Genomic DNA, 14,052 nt, shown 5'->3' on the forward strand with positions numbered 1-14,052 from the left:
CTATTTCTATTCACAGTCTGTGCCTAACATATAACAGCCTTCTTTCTGGAGATGCTGTTTGGTTGTGAAATTGCATCATAACAGTAGTATATAGCATTGGGTGGGCTGATACAAGTTACTGGTATTATAGAGTTAATTATTTGATGATACAGTTTCTTCTGATATGTGAACTCTTCTAATTTTGCTTAAAATTTTGATTCACCATATTTTTCCTCCCCAACAAAAGCCCTGAGTCCCTCTCTTTAATTTTTCTTTTTCTGTTGACAGTTCCTTAGTCTTTGTAGTCACTAAGTTTAAAATCTCCACATCTAATCAGTCATCATGTCTTGTTGATTCAGTCTTTTTAAAGTTATTTTATTTATCCTTTCCTTTCTACTTATAGAGCCACCACTATAGTTTTGTTGTTGCTGTTTAGTCATTTTTCAGCCCTGTCCAACTCTTCATGACCCCATTTGGGGTTTTCTTGGCAAAGATACTGGAGTGGTTTGCCATTTCCTTCTACAGCTCATTTTGCAGAAGAGGAAATTGAAGCAAACAGGGTGAAGTGACTTGCCCAGCGTCATACAGCTAGTGTCTGAGGCTGGATTTGAACTCATAGAGATGAGTCTTCCTGACTCTGGCCCTGGCAGTCTAACCACTGTGCCACCCAGTTGCAATGCTCTCACTATCTGACATAGGAGTGGGGAACCTGCTGGCTTTGAGGCCGCATGTGGCTTTGACTGAGTCTAAGTTTTACAGAACAGATTCTTTTCTTTAAGGGATTTGTTTTGTGAAGTTTGGATTCAGTCAAAGGGTTGCACTTGAAGGCCTACAAGCCACATGTGGCCTCAAGGCTGCAAGTTTCCCATTCCTGATCTAGCACGTTACTATTATAATAGCTTCCTAATTGGTCTTCTTGGCACCTATCTCTCCTTGTTCTTTTTTTAGCCAAAGTAAGTTTCCTTATATTGAGGAGGGCAGTGTGGTATATTGGGTAGAGTGCTGGATTTGGGATTAGGGAGAATTAGGTTTGAATCCTGTCATTTGAGATAATTATTAGCTAGATGACCATGGGAAAATCTACATAACTTCTCTCAGTCTCAGTTTCCTTGTATGTGAAAGAGATAACAATAAGTGCAGTGCTTTCCTTATAAGATTATTATTTTTGATATAGGTTATGTTATTTGTGATAATATAAAGTACTTTGCTAACCTTAAAGTGATATATAGAGTTGACAGTTATTATTATGTTACTCCTCACTTAAAGATTTTCAGTAGCTTCTCTTTGACTACTGAATAAAATTCAAACATCCTACATCCTGGAAATCAAGACCCTGTGTGACATGATTCCTATTGACATTTTTAGTCTTATCTCACACTATTTTCTTCACAAAACTGCCAAGCAATCTGTGAGGCTACGTTTGGCCTCCTATCCCCATTGTATGTCTTTTGTGCCCTAGAGCAGACTAGAGTAGACATCTTTCCCCATTCCCTTTTACCTACTAACCTGTCTTTATATGCACAGTGCTAAGCACAGCCTGACACATGGTAATCACTTGATAAATATTTGTTGATTGACTTATGGAAATTCTTCCAGTTCTTCACAGGCCACTTCTTCCATTTGCTAAGACATCAAACGCTTGAAGACAGCTCTCATGTATCCACTGTATCCATGTATCCATTTTCCCCCTCTAACCTATTATCCAATTTCTCCAGCTTATCCTTATATGCCATGATTTCCAGTACATTTTCTTTCTTTCTGCATTCCTATTTCTTTTTCCTAATATGTGATATCTAGCAAAGGATTTGAAACTCCAGATGTGGTCTTTCCTAGGAGGTGCATAGTGGAATGTTCAATCTTCTGTTCTAGATGCTTAGAATCTGTTTTTGCAGGTCAAAGAGTCAGCAGTGCAAGGAGGAGGCAGACCTCCCTTCTAGCTGAAAGGATCCCCAAAGGGTTTGTGAAGGAGTTGGCACCTGAACTAGCACATTATTGACTTGTTGAGTTGTATAGGCTTGCTGCCCACAAAGCTTCCAGGTCCTTTTTACATGAAATGTCTGGTTGCATTTCCCTCATCCTATAACTTATTCAGTGGATTTTTAAAAATTCAAGTGTAAGATTTTATATTATTTCTATTAACTTTTATATTATTAGCTTTGGTCTGCCTTTCAAGCCTGGGAAGTTCTTTTGGGTTCCTGGTTCTGTCATTCATTGTATTATTGTACATTCTAGCTTCCAGGCATTTGCCCTCATCTGAGGCAGTGTCAACAAATTTGAACAGAAATGGTCCCAGGATCCTGTAGTATGAATATTTAATTTCAAGTTAACATAAAGACATTAAGTGTCATTTTTTCAGTCTAATTTTTCAACCAGCTCTGATCTGCCTAACTAAACTATTGCCCATGAGGATATTATGGGAGACTTTGCCAAATGCCTTGTTGAAATTTAGGTGCATTGTCATTATTATGTAATTCTTCTGATCTCAGTAACTCTGTTGAAAAAGAAAATGTATCACCCCTGCTTGATTTGTTCTTGATGAACAAAGCCTGACTTGATATATTTCCTTTTAGAAAGGTTTCACAAACCCTTCATTCTAGAACTTTCCCAAGATATCAGGATCATTGACTTAACAGTTTGAAAATTCAGCTTTCTGGAGATGAGGACGTATTCCCTTTTCTGTTTCTTTGGCACTCCACCCACTTAACAAGATTTTTTGATCATTACTCTGTATCTGCTCAAGCAGTCAGAGCATGAGCTTTTAGAATGCTGAGAGATAGTTTGTCTGGGGCTGTTGGTTTGAATTCATTCATTGCTGCTAGGTACTTTCCCACCATTCTCTTACTTATTTTGAGTTTAGTTCCTTATTGAATATTTTTGTTCTGTCTTTCCAGTAAAAGGATTATTCTTTTTGGTAAAGGAAGCAGAAGCAAAATAGGAGTTAAAATAGTTGTACCTTCTTTTTGTAGTGTGTTAATGTCGTTCCACATATCCCAAGAAGTAGTCCTATGCCATGATTTACTCTTCCAACAGATATTTTCTTAAGCTTTTTTGTTTTCCTTAATATTTAGACAACTCAACTTATTATTTGCTTTCTATTCATCTTAATTCACTTGTCCTTTTCCAGCTTTTTAAAAAATTCTATTTATTTTTTCAGTGAACAAAAATTTATTTTCTCTTCCTCTAAGCTTTCTCTTCCAGTGAAAAAGAAAAAGAATATGTTCTAAATCACTATTGATTAGAAAGATGCAAATCAAAACAACTCTAAGGTACAACATCATACCTATCAGATTGGCTAATATGACAAAACAGGAAGATGATAAATGTTGGAGAAGATGTGGGAGAGTTGGAACACTAATTCATTGTGGGTGGAGCTGTGAGCTGATCCAGCCATTCTGGAGAGCAATTTGGAACTATGCCCAAAAGGCTACAAAAATGTGCATACTCTTTGACCCAGCAATATTGCTTCTAGGACTGTATCCCCAAGAGATCATAAAAAATGGGAAAAGGTCCTACATGTACAAAAGTATTTATAGCAGTTCTCTGTGTGGTGGCCAAAATCTGGAAATCAAGGGAATGCCCATCAATTGGGGAATGGCTGAATAAATTATGGTATATGAATGTAATAGAATACTATTGTGCTATAAGAAATGATGAACAGGAAGACTTCAGAGAGGCCTGGAAAGACTTATATGAACTAATGCTGAGTGAAAGGAGCAGAAGCAGGAGAACTTTGTACCCAGCAACAACCACAGTGTGTGATGAATTTTTCTGGTAGACTTAGTACTTCATTGCAATGCAAGGACTTAAAAAATTCCCAGTGGACTCTTGAGGCAAAATGCCTTCCACGTCCCGAGAAAGAACTATGGAATTTGGTCACAGAATGAAGCAGACCCTTTTATTTTGTATTACGTTTTGTTTTATGATATCTTCCATTCATTTTAATTCTTCTATGCAACATGGCTAAGGTGAAAATGTATTTAATAGAAATGTATGTGTAGAACCTATATAAAATTGTATGCTGTCTCAGGGAGTAGGGAAAGAGGGGGAGAAAGGAAAAAAATCTAAGATACATGGAAGTGATTGTAGAACACTGAAAACAAATAAAATAATTTTAAAAAAAGGAAAAGAAAAACCTTGTAACAGATATGCATGGTTAAGAAAAACAAATTCCTACACTGGTCATTCTCAAAAAAGTAATATATCACTTGTCACCCCAAGTCCATCACCACTCTGTCAGTAGGTGTGCAGCTTGTTTCTTTATTGATCTTTTGGAATCATAGTTGGTTATCGTGTTGTTCAAAGTTGTCGTCTTTTGAAGTTGCTTTGTGTTTATAGCTTCGTTATTATATAAATTATTCTCTTGGTTCTGCCTATTTCACTCTGTGTCAGTTCATGCAAGTTTTCCCAAGTTTCACTGAAACTGTCCCTTCAATAATTTTTCATGACACAAATACTATTCCAATATATTATGTGCATCCCCTTAGTTTCCAGTTTTTGCTACTATGAAAAGATTTGCTATAAATATTTATATTCATATGAGTGATTTCCTTCTTTCTTTTGATCTTTTTGGGTCATAGACTTCATCTACCATAGGTATTCCTGGGCCGCAGTTTAGTGACTTTTGGGGCATAGCTCTAAATTGCATTCCAGAATTGTTGTACTAATTCCCAGCTCCAGCAACAGTGCATTAGTATGCCTTTTCCCCATGCATCCCCTCTAACAATGGTCATTTTCCTTTTTTTCTTTCATCTTTGTCAATCTGCTAGGTATGAGAATCTCAGAATAGCTCTAATTTGCATTTTTTGAATTATTAATGATTTGGATTATTGTTTTCATATGGCTATTGATAGAATTGCCTGTTCATGCTCTTTGACCATTTGTGTACATTTTGTATAAATATTTGTATAAATTCTCATATGTCTTGTAAATGAGACTTTTACCAGAGGAAAAATGCTTCCATTTCTTTCAGTTACCTGCTTCCTTTCTAGTTTTAGCTGCACTGAATTTGTTTATGCAAAAAATTTCTAAATTTTATATCTTTGAAATTGTCTATTTTATCTTTGGTAATCTACTCTTTCCCTTGTGTAATTGTGTACTCTTGCTCAATCCACAGATAATAAAACTAATTTCTTTATTGTGTCCCTAATTTGTTTATTATGTCACCTTTTATATCCAAATAATATATTCATTTTGGAGCTTTTCTTGGAATATGGCCCAAGGTACTGTTCAACACCTAGTTTCTGCCACACTGCAGTACATGGGGTCTTTCGGTCTTTTGAACATTGTTATAGTTCATTTGCTTTTGTATGTTATATTCCCAATAAGTTTCACTGATAAATCTCATCATTTCTTAACCAATACCAAATTTGCTTTAATGGTAAAGCAGTACAGCTTGAGATTTGCTAGGCTCTCTTTCTTCAGGTGTTTTATTTTCCATTATTTTCCTTAGCATTCTTGATCTGTTTTTCCTGTTTCCTCCTTTTTAAATATCTTCTTTAAATATGATTTAGACTGTGAATTCCTTGTACCTCCTCATTAGTCTTTTAAAATGCTTTTCTTTGTCCTTCCTCATCTGAATCAGAATTCTCAATATTCTTTTCCATATCTGCCAGGAACTCTGAAATGGAATGATTGCTTCCTCCCAATAATTATCTTTTCTACCATGGTGAGCAGTTTCTCCTTGTTGGTCCGGAATAGGAGTTCCCCACACTGCAGTTCCATGATTTTCTGAAGGATTGCATTGCTATTGTGGTGTGGAAGCATTCAGATGCTCTCTGTGTTTACATATTACAAAACAATATTAAGACAGTATTTTGGTCTGATGTCCTTTTCATAGTTACCTAAAATGAATAAAACTTTGTCAGTGTGTATTCAAACTTCTAGGAAAACAAAACTCTTTACTAAATCATGCTTGCTCTCTTACCAAAGGCTTACCACTTTCTGTGAGGAACCTGGGTAAAAGTTCATGGAGGTACACTTTTCTGTGAACATAGAATCAGGATGATGATGGATAAGGACAAGGGGCTTGATTAATCCTCTTAAGAGCAATATTCTCTTTACTTATACATTGACCAAATTAGACTAACATTAGACTAAGAAAAGGAAGGAGAAATCTTTGATTAATTTAGCTAATAGAAATGTTGCTTGAGTTGACTTTCAAGGAGGATGAAAGAAGAATCCTTAGGGGAAATGGTGCAAGAAAAATTGAATAGTTTAGGCAAATGATTCTCTAAGGGTGCACCAATATTTTAAGTGACTGTTGTTCTGTCTGATGAATTAAATTGTCATTTGAACTTTGTTACTATGTTTTATCTTATTATGGAATTTTTGCCTGTTCGGCAATAATATAAATTTTAATTTGGAAATAGCTTGTTCAGAGCGGGGGGCGGGGAAGGAGAGAGAGGGAGGGGGAGGAGAGAGAGATACAGAGAGGGTGAGGGGGAGAGAGAGACAGAGAAGTATAGAAATACTTAAAGGAAGGATGGATTTCCGGGCCTTTGAATTTTTTCTCTTGTCTAAGCAGAAATGATTAGACTTAGAATAATTTAATTAATAATTGTTTCTGGTAAACTTGTGCCTTAAATGCAGAGATCAGTTGTTGTTGTTTTTAACAGTTGGATGGAGAGAATTGTGAAATATCTTTTTAACTAAAGTAGCATCTTCATGCCAACATTACAGCCCTCACAAAGACCATGAGTGTTGTGTTTCTTCTGAGTGTGGAAAGAGAAGCTAATGCAAGATTAGGACAGAAGGGAAGAGTTTTCTCCTAGTACAGCAGGAGTTTTGAGGATATTTGAGAGAGATAAAAGAGAGAGGAAAAGAAAAGGAGTAGAAGGTGGTGGAGGGATGCTAACCACAAGGAATAGTAAATGATAACAGTGCCCAGTGGCATTAATATCTGTAGTATTCTTCTTCAGATGCAAGACTTCAAACTATACAAATAGTCATAGATGTCTCTCTCTCTCTCTCTAACATATATTGTATATGTATACTCACACACACATATATGTATATACAGTAGAATCTTGGTTTACAGGCAACCTGGTTTATGTATGCTTTGTTGGATGAGGAAAAATTTTCGCAAAATTTGTTCTGCAAGATGAACAAAAATTCACTATATGAATATCATGTTTGGACTTGAATGGCTCGCTAAGGGATGACACTCAACTAGGGCAATAGGTTGGTATTTTGTGGTTTTTGTTTTTTTTTTTTTGCCACAGTACAAAATTTTCATGAAAATCATCACCTAAGTAAGACTGTAGCAGTGAGAACCAGAAATATTTTTAAAGATAATGCAATGTCACATTTCCGTGACATTATAAAAAAAATCTAAAACAAGTATCGTTAGATAGATTCCTGGTCAGAAGCGAATGTGAAGGAAAAAAAAATTAGAGAGTCAAAAAATGAAAGTGATTCTACAAAATGAAAAATAAGTGAAACCAGCAGTGTTAGTCTTAGTGAAAGTAGCACAAGAGAGAACACTCCTGACATTGAAATCTCCAATGTTCTTATAGAAGGAGATTCTCTTTCCAAGCAATAACCCTTCCTCTTCTTCCTCCCTCTTGTCTCTCTTACACCTCAGACTCTTCTCAGAGGTAAAGTGCAGGTTAATTTATTTTATTTTCGGTTTATATTGTGTATTAATCATTGCTATTGTATTTCAAGCGCATTAGGGACAAAAAAACTTACTTAAAATTATGAATATTTATTTTCATATGAATTTTTTGGGGGATGTGGTACCAATCATCCAACTTTACATTATTTCCTTTGTAGTACAACAAATTGCATGACGAACAGAGTCTTGGAGAAATTAAATTTTGTAAACTGAGATTCTACTGTATATGTGTGTGTTTATATACATATGTCTGTACATTTACACATGCATAGATACATTTACATATATAGAAATTGTGCATATGTGTGCATATTTATACACACATATACATATATGTATGCACGTATGTATAAAATCACAAGTGCTTGCTCTAGCAGCTGAAGTATACCCCTGACCCTTGCCTTAGTTCAGCTGAATGTAACTGATACCTGTTATACGTAATTTTTATTCTATCAAATGCCGCATTTGATGGATTTAATCTTGTTTTTCATACACATCTGTAGTTGGCCCTGTTCTTATGTTTCTTGGTGTGTTCCTAGTGTGAGGGCTCAGAACAGTTCTTAGAGTCACACAGGAGTGACCTCCACACTACCTCCCCTCCCCCATGCCCCAAATCCGTTGTTAAAGAGTAAAAAACTCTCTGAGTACATTGTCATGGACCATTTCATAAGTACACATTGAAGGGCAGAATTACTATGAAGCTGTGCCATTAAAAAATCATCCTCATAAATCACAAGCCTAATAGCAACCGAGTGTTATGCTAGTATTGTAATATGCTACCAGAACTAATAATCTAGTTTCTTTTTCTGTCCAAGTAGTCTACAAAATAGGCCAATTTTAATAGCAATTCTGTTTTTCCATTGATCCTCACAAAAATGTCTTCCCCATGTTTTCCTTGTCTGGTTCATGAATTTTCTCATGTAAATGTCTTGATATAATCTAATCTGGTCATTTTGAATATTGACTACCTTTCCTTTCCATATTTCAGGTCTGGGTCACATTCCACCAAAACTTTTTATCCATAAGAAGTTGTGTAAACTGAGGCATGCGGAAAGGTTGAGTGACTTGCCCAGGGTCACATAGTGAGTGTCTGAAACTGGATTTGAACTTGAAGCTGTGTTTCAATCTTCATGATAAGGGTTTATGAAATTATGATTCAAAACAAGGGTATGTCTGAATTTAAATTATTGAATAGATTGTCTAATTTTAAATAATTCTGAAACAGTAGAAATATCCTTTTGAATAAGACTTTATGTGATTATTTGGATACATAGCTGATAAGACATAGAAAGATAAAGAAATGGGCTCATCAGGTAGTTTTTTTTTCTTCTGGTCTAACTAAGGTTGAGGACAAAGTTTCAAATTTAGACATCTTGTTTCTTGCATTACCACGGAGGGTGTTTCCATTTTTCTATGACTGGTAGCATGGTACCGTGGACAAAGTCAATAGGAAAGTTGTCTTTTGAGTGAGAAGATCTGAGTTCAAACGATGACTCTGCTACTCACTGCCCCAAGTGGTTTTGAGCCAATGACTTTACTTTGTCTTAGACCTCAGTTTCCTTATCTTTAAAATGAAAGGACTGGACGGGATGTACTACGAAATCCCAATCCCATCTATCTCTAAATCTATAGGTGAATATATGGATGAATACAGCTGGATTGTTGTATGTCTCAAGAGTTGCTCTGTCTTTTCCTAAAATTAACATTCTATTCTTTTCCTCTGTGTCCTCTTTGGCTTAAATAGAATTAGATAAAAGGTGAGGGGAAAAAGAGGTCAAAAAATCAGGAGATCAAGTAATATTTTTATATGCTTCACTTAGTAATCTTAATGTAAGTGTTCAAACTAGGCTTTTTTAACATACCCTTCTGGTCCTGTGTTGGCTCATACTCAAATGGACTCATTCTTTTTGCCTCTCTCTCTCTTTGTGTGACATGACCCATGATACTGGTATAACCATGTCCGCCTTTGATCTCAAATATATTGATGCTATAAATATTCTTTGCTGACACAGCCTGTTACTGTGAATGGGAAATAGAGAGAGATGACCTGGTGCTCCAGACATGAATCTAATTTTATATGTAAGCCAAATTAGATTATTCGAGATGCAAACCATTCAGACTAAATGTTTAGAAGGGCTGATTTGAGTCACTATAAACAAAATTGAAAATTTTACTCAGAGAGTATAATAAACATTTGTTGAACTGAATCATGTATGAGAAGAAAAAGTTGTCTAAGATTTTAAGTCTTTTTTTCCCTTTTACCTTAGAGTAACTAAGTATGATTCACTTCCTGTCTCAGAGAAACGATGTTGTAGCAGTGGAAAGGGCCATAAAAGTCCACTTTGATAAGTTTTCAGATAAATAGAGTTTTCATTGTTTAAATAATTTGCAGGTTCATGGTGATCTCTTGATAATTAAGTGAAAGGAAAGTGTACAAGAATCAGGGGGACTCCTTATAGGGTGATTGATTTAAAACTAGAGGGGTCCTTAGAAATCATCTTGTCCAACCACTCTCATCTAGAGGGTTTTTGGGTGCACATCTTTGCATTAACTTTTTGGAGAAGAGTTGTTGCCTTCACTTCTGTGTTTCTGATGCCTTTTCTAAGGATTTCAGAAGTCAAAGCAGAGTTCCAGCACTATCTAAATAAGGTCCCCCTCCCAATAATGAGTAACTACTTTGATATCTAAAAATAAATATAAATGCCTATTTTGATTATCTTCCTCTTCTTAAAAAAAAAAACAAAACCCTTGTGCAGACTTCTCATGCTTTGAATGTGTAATGCAAACAAGAAATTCCATACTAGGCCAATCTTTGGGTTGTACAATGCAGTCTTTCTGTTTTTATGAGTGATGATACCAAAGGAAAATTTCAGTTTCTCTGTTTTGTTGTTTTCAAGAATGAGGTGTGTTCCTTCACATCCCCACCTTTCTTTATGAGTGTTCATCCACCAAGGTAGAAGAAGTGCTTTTAAAAAAGAATGGCAAAAGTCAAGTTCTCTATTTAAGATCTGAGACCTTTTCACAATCAGTGCTATGTATGGAAGTTGGCTTCATATCTCCCATTTCTCCTGTGCTTTATGATTTACCCAAGCATAGTCCCCTTGACATTCCTTAATAAACTCTTATGATACCTATTTTATGTTTGATGAATTTGAGGCTCAGGAAATTTAAGTGACTCAGTCATACATTTAGTAAGTGTTGGAACTAATAACAGCATTTATACAGCACCTACTCTATGCCAGGGAGTGTACTAAGAACTTTATAAATATTTTATCCTCACCACAATTCTGGGAAGTAGATGCAATTATTATCCCCATTTTGCAGATGAGGAAACTGAGGCAAACACCTTATCCAGGGTCACACAGCTATTAAGTATACAGATCTTCCTGACTCCAGGCTCAACACTCAAGCTCTGTACCTCCTAGCTTCCTGTATCTTAAACCTGGGATTAAGATAGAGATACGGTGAGAGAAAGAGACAGAAACAGAGTGATGAAGAAGGGACATTCTCATGAGAGGAATGTTTCATACCAATTGCTTTGCATGTTGTTTGCATCTCTTGATGAGAGAATTCATAAGAAAGTTGGATGAGTTTTTGCAGGCTTCCAGAAAAATATATGAAACAAATACTGGGATGCCCATGGAATATCTCATGAATTTCTGTGCCTTGTATTCTGCTTTGCTTTCACATCTGTTTCCTGGCCCAGATTTGCAGGACCAAACAATCGGGATAGGATTCTCTCACATTAAATTGCTAAGTCTTCTGTAATTGAGAGTAATTGCACAAAAATTTACTAGTCTTTCAGTTCACTGGCAAGTTTTACAGGAACACCTATTTTGTTAGCACAGTGCTAGGCACAGAAATGATAAAGCTGATACAAAAAAAAAAAAGTTTCTGCCCTGGTAGAACTTGAAGAGGGGATGTAATCAACGTAACTGAATCAAGTGGACATAATCTTAGTTTGCTATTTCCGGTGGCCTGTCCAATGTAGCAGCACCCTGTCCCTATCTAGTTATATTACTGTTTATGCAAATCAGATGCTGGCATCTCGCAAATCAACATCTCTAAAAAATATGGCAGAATTTTCGATCGCAATCATGGCAAGTTTTGTCACCATATGGTACAATCAACTTTTGATTAGCCACATGTGGCTAAATCAGGATTATCTGTGACAATTAAAAAACACAACAAAAATACAACCCACAGTTGCTTTATTCCTGTCATCAGCCAACAACTTCCTGATGTTATTAGTTGCTACGTGTTCTGGAGCTTCAAATTAATTTTAATGTTAGCCTAAACTATACCGAATCAGGAAGTGAAGTTTGTTGCCAGCCTAACACCCCGGTATAATGCATTCCAAACCAAGTATAAGTGATTATTGAATTATCCAAACCAATCATTTCTTCCACTGGTTTGAATAGATAGTCAAGAGGGGACTTTGTTTACAAGACCTTCTTAATAACTGGGTTTTGGCAAAGATTCCATTTGCATTATGAAAATAGTGTTGAGAGGATCCCTTAAAAACATTTGCATAAACATTTATTTTTGGAAATTTTGATTGCAGATGAGATATATTTGTTTCTTTTTGTCATTCACTCAGGCTTTTATGTCTTGGGTTTTTTGTGTTTTTGTGGGGTTTTTTCTTAGTTGTGAATTTTTACAAATTTCAAGATGGCACACCTTTGTTTGCTACTTGGAACAAAAGGGGATCATTTTTTCCTTTTGTTGCTCTCCCCCTCCCCCAAATTATTAATTTATTTGTTTTCAGTTTTCAACATTCACTTTCTTTAAATTTTCTTCCCCTCCCTCCCCAAGACGGCATGTAATCTTATATGTGTTCTACATATACAATCCTATTAAACACACTTTCACATTAGTCATGTTGCATAGAAGCATTATAATCAATAGGAGAAACCAGAAGAAAAACAAAACATAACGTAACATAACAAAAGAGAATATAGTCTGTTTCACTCTGCATTCAGACTCCATAGTTCTTTCTGTGGATGTGGATGGCATTTTGCATCATGAGTCCTTTGGAAATGTTTTAGGTCCTTGAATTGCTGAGAAGGGCCAAGTCCCTCAAAATCAGTCCTCCCACACTATGGCTATTACTGTGTACAGTGTTCTCCTGGTTCTGCTCACTTCACTCAGCATCAGTTCATATAAGTCTTTCCAGGTTTTTCTGAATTCTGCCTGTTTGTCATTTCTTATAGCACAGTAGTATTTCATTACATTCATATTCCATAACATGTTCAGCCATTCCCCAATTGATGGGCATCCCCTCCATTTCCAGTTCTTGGCTACCACAAAAAGAGCTGCTATAAATGTTTTTGTACAGGTGGGTGCTTTTCTCATATTTACGATCTCTTTGGGATACAGACCTAGAAATGGTATTGCTGGGTCAAAGGGTATGGACATTTTTATAGCCCTTTGGGGATAGTTCCAAACTGCTCTCCAGAATGGTTGGATTAGCTCACAACTCTACCAACAATGAATTAGTCTTCCAATTTTCCCACATCTTCTCCAGCATTTACCATTTTCCTGTTTTTCTTATGTTATTCTTAACCAAGGTACTAAAAAATAAAAGAAGTTGTCATTTGCCTTTTCTTGCAAGCTCTAGATAACTTCTTCATTCAGGACTCAGCAGGTCAGGGTCCTTCCCTCTGCGCTATATACTTCAGTCTTTTCCTTGTACTGAGGTTCAGCCAATTTCACTGGAGGCTCTGCAGGAGGAAAAGATTATGTGGGTGGAGAAGGGGAGGAGGGCTTGTTTGTATGAGTTTTATGGAATGCACTGCAGGAAGTAGGAATGCTTTAACTTGGAAGGATGCAATGCAAATCAAATAAGTTGATCCTGATTAAATGACTCTGGACTCTCTCCTTTACCAGGGAAAGTTATCCCTTCCCAAACAGATGATCTATCATCTTTACACACATAATGTCTTTTGAATTTACTTAATAGATTGATAGTTGAATTCCCTTCCCATTTTGAGTCATGCCAGTTATGAGTATAAGTTATTTGTTTTTTTGGTAACCAAGAGTATCAGAAAGTCCCTATTTCATATGATGGGCCTTGTAGAAAGCTTATTATACTCAGACTGTTCTCTGTATAATTTGTTAAACTTATAAATGACATTGTGGAAATGGATTGTCTTCTTGTTATCTGTCACTGCTTCTCTGTCATTAGGCCAAACTATCATCTTTGCTAAAAGGGGGATAAGGGAAAGGAATTAACATTTTTGAGGCCCTACTATGTGCCAGGCACTGTGCTTAGTGCTTTACAAACACTACCTCACTTGATCCTCCCGGCAACCTTGCTAAAAGGCCAAGATCTTCACTTAAGGTTGATAATTTTGTCTTCACATCCTTGGTGATCAACCTTATGACAGTTTAGAGTTGTTAGGTCACTGGAAAAAAGAGCATGTGTTTGTAGGTGTATATTTCCTGGGGACTAAGGA

The 14,052-nt window shown here is 36.1% G+C and overlaps 1 long non-coding RNA gene across 26 annotated transcripts in view; it reads left to right on the forward strand.

Annotated features, from left to right (window-relative positions):
- The window catches only part of LOC140500898 (uncharacterized), a 520,520-nt gene that overhangs the window by 179,712 nt on the left and 326,756 nt on the right, over positions 1-14,052 (forward strand). For 24 of the 26 annotated variants that reach the window (XR_011965958.1, XR_011965946.1, XR_011965955.1 and 21 more), the window contains exon 4: positions 8,583-8,761. The exons of the other annotated variants lie outside the window; for them this stretch is intronic. This is a non-coding gene — a long non-coding RNA (uncharacterized lncRNA). The remainder of the gene's footprint in view (positions 1-8,582; positions 8,762-14,052) is intronic. 26 annotated transcript variants of the gene reach the window in all.

The sequence above is a fragment of the Notamacropus eugenii genome, chromosome 4 (assembly GCF_028372415.1).
Source record: "Notamacropus eugenii isolate mMacEug1 chromosome 4, mMacEug1.pri_v2, whole genome shotgun sequence".
NCBI classification, from domain to species: Eukaryota; Metazoa; Chordata; class Mammalia; order Diprotodontia; family Macropodidae; genus Notamacropus; species Notamacropus eugenii.